Source organism: Octopus bimaculoides, chromosome 11 (assembly GCF_001194135.2).
Source record: "Octopus bimaculoides isolate UCB-OBI-ISO-001 chromosome 11, ASM119413v2, whole genome shotgun sequence".
Classification (NCBI taxonomy): Eukaryota; Metazoa; Mollusca; class Cephalopoda; order Octopoda; family Octopodidae; genus Octopus; species Octopus bimaculoides.
In genome coordinates, this window is record NC_068991.1 from 7,727,796 (window position 1) to 7,731,379 (window position 3,584).

Sequence of the window (3,584 nt, forward strand, 5' to 3'; positions counted from 1 at the left end):
ATATATATATATATATAAATAATCAGAAAATGGAGAAAACTTTTGATCAACAAACAAATTGACCCACATCAGTTGATTAGTTTTTAATACCACACGACATAACATTTCTTACAGCTGTTTCCGCTTCCAATGTGAGTTGGTGTTTATGAAAGAAATTCCGAAAATAATATTCATCGTCTTCATAGTACATTCAATCAAGTACATGGAGCTTCATCAGGGATAGCATAGGTAATTGATACCAATAGTAAATATGGATACTATTATCCCTTAGATGGTTATTACAACCACTAACTCTGCTTACCTACATATATATATATATTAATTATATATAGTCCACTCTGTGGAATAGTTGTTGTTAGGAAGGACATCCAGCCATAAAAACCATGTCAAAACAGACAGAGAAGCCTGGTGTAGTTGGCTCCTATCAAATTGTCCAAACCATGCCAACATGAAAGGCTGACGTAAAATGATGATGATGATGATATATATGCACACACGCATATATATACACACACAGAAGCACTGACCCTAATGATTCATTCATCATGTCTTAGCTCAAACAAAATGCACTTCACATTTTTCACAACTAGACAAAATCCTTAAGACATTTTGAAATTGTGAAACAGAACAGAAATTTCACATTACCAGAAATTCATCCTCACACCCATTCACCCTCATAAAGACCAAACATAGTCATTAGAGCCCTTAAAAATGGGAGAACCAGAAGTCTTCAGTTGAAAATTGTTCCAACTGGGTCTGGTCTAGGAGGAATGGATATGAATCTGGAAATGTATAATTTAGTCAACAATCCACTGGTATTTTAGACTGAACTGGTTACAATACCCAAAGTAGCTTGGCTCTGGGGCATCTTAACCCTTCAGGAGAACTGCAATGCAGGGATTGCACAGAATGTAGCTACAGAGAGGGTAACAATGAATTTTGACCTGAATGCAGCCTGCTCCACCCCATTAGAATGTAAGGGGTTAAGGACCAAAACATCTGCATGAGGGAGAAGGAGGTCTCCTTGTCTGAAGACCTTCTGCAGTTCAGCTCTCCCTAGAGTTTCTTACTACTTCAGATCCCTTAAAATAGGTAAAACCCATAAAAAACACACCTGTGTATGTCTGTGTTTGCTTGCTTTTCAATGCCTTACCTGTACCAAAATACAGGCCACCTTTTAACAGTGTTTACTCATACAAAAGCCTTCTCTATATACATTGCATATACTTACAGAATCAATGTTAATATTTCAAAGAGTATTCAAAACGAAGATAATTAAGCACAGCTTCTTCTTTTTTTTCTGGGTCTGTAAAGCTTATTGATCCTACTTAAATATATGCTAGTTATTTATGTATACAGAGACACTATAAAAAATTCAGGTGTTAGTGCTGTACAAACACATGTACTATTGCATGCAGCCCTAAACAATGATCAAATAAGAGCAATGAATAATTTGTTAAGCAATGATTACATATAGCTGCAGTAAAATTGATGAAAACTTAACTTCATAACAGTATAAAGCAACTGGTGCAACACAAAATAGAATGGTATGGTCAAAATTAACACTCTGCCTACTATGGCAGTCACTGGTGACTCCCCATGTTATATTATTAGTATACTACAGGAGTCACCAATGACTCCCCATATTATACTTGTAATATACCACAGGAATCACCAATCACTCCCTGTGCTATATTCTTAATATGGCACAGGAGTCACCAATGACTCCCCATACTATACTTGTAATATACCATCACAAATCACTCTCCATGCTATACTCTTACTATACTATGACTCTACACAATATGCTTAATGTACTATGGGGACACACAGGTGATTCTCCATACTATACTCTTAATATAGCATGGGAGACACTAATGACTGTATGCAATATTTTTAATATGCCATAGGGGTCATCAAATGACTCCTCACACTATGTTCCTAATACACCATATATACATATGCTAGATGTGCACACACAAACATATACATAAATGCATATACACAAACACAGATGATTATTAATGTATACATTTAAGTGGAAAATTAATTAATTATTCTGTGAAATGATTAATGACTTGAGAATAGGAAGAAACCAATAACATTTATGACAGTCTGGGATTAGAATCTATATAAATCTCATAATTTTCAAAACGGAATGAAAACCAACCGAACGACAACAATTGAGGAAACGTGAATAAAACTTCAAAACCATTTTCCATTCCATACATCTAGAAAAATCTGGATGAACATGACTAAATAAATCTAACACATGTATACATATTTGATATATTGATTCCCTCCAGTTGAAAAACAATAAAGGTTTCGCTTCTTGATATTGAGTATTTTTTGTTGTTTTTTTTTTCCTGTCATAGATGAAGGAGACATCTATTTAAAAACACAACACGTATAATTTTAAAGTTGTCATTTATTACGTCTTTTCTATTTATAGTAACATTTCCAAAGCAAGGTGTCTACTATTGAATATTTATTTATTTACATTAAACATTTTTTTATTTTTTTCACCGACAGATTTTCTTTTCCCCTGTTCGATAAAACTGAAATGAGGTAAAAGGGTGCTGAATTTCAGTTATTTTACAAAATAACTGTAACACCATATAAACTGATAGAGTGGAGTCCTTGAAATTCTGCACAAATTTGTTACCAATGTTTATTTTGTTTGTTTATTTTCTTCATGTTATTGGACAGCTTTTCAAAATATTAGCGTTTCTATGGAGACACGCCCACGCATTTTTCATTCTCATTTATCTCCCTTTAGTTAGTTGTAAAAAGGTGCAACAAATTCACAAACAATTATTTGTTTTTGTTTTGTTTTTTTTCCGTTTTTGTTTTTTCCTGAATGATAATTACATAAACAACACACAAATAATAAATACACATTTTTTTTTTGTGGACCAAAACCAAATAGAATGCACGCACGGAAAAAAAAGAAAGAAAAAAAAGAAAGAGTAGTGAAACCAAAGTATACATAATTATACAGACGTAGGGAAAGAAAAATTAATTTACAGAAGGATAAAAATCTTCGTCCTTCTAGTTGAACGTTTTAAACTGTTCTCAACATAAAGTTTAGAATGTGGTATGAATTGAAATTCTTTTTTCTTTTTTCTGTATTTTGCCCGTATTATTATGTAAGCTTTGAACACACATAACTGCAATAAAACACACCAAAGCTTGGCCTTTTAAAAAATTCCTTGAATTAAAATAATCTTTGTTCAAAAATAACTTTCCCCACATGAAAAATAAGGAAAAATAAGAAGGCAAAAATGTGGTAGATAAATAATTAATGGTTTTTTTTTTTTTTTGGAACTTTATTCAATGCTAGCATATATTTATAGGTATTTTTGATTTTTTTTTTTGTTTTTTTTTTGGAGATGGTTTGCACCTACCTCAGAAGTCATTTCATATATGTAAAAACTCACACAAACACATCATTTGTGTTTACTGAGATTTTCTGAGGTACACACTGGTATGTTTTGTTATCTGAAATCATGGAACTCTCTAGAAGATTTTTTTAATTATTATTATTATTATTTTTTTTTTTGGTAATTACAAATTCTATTGAA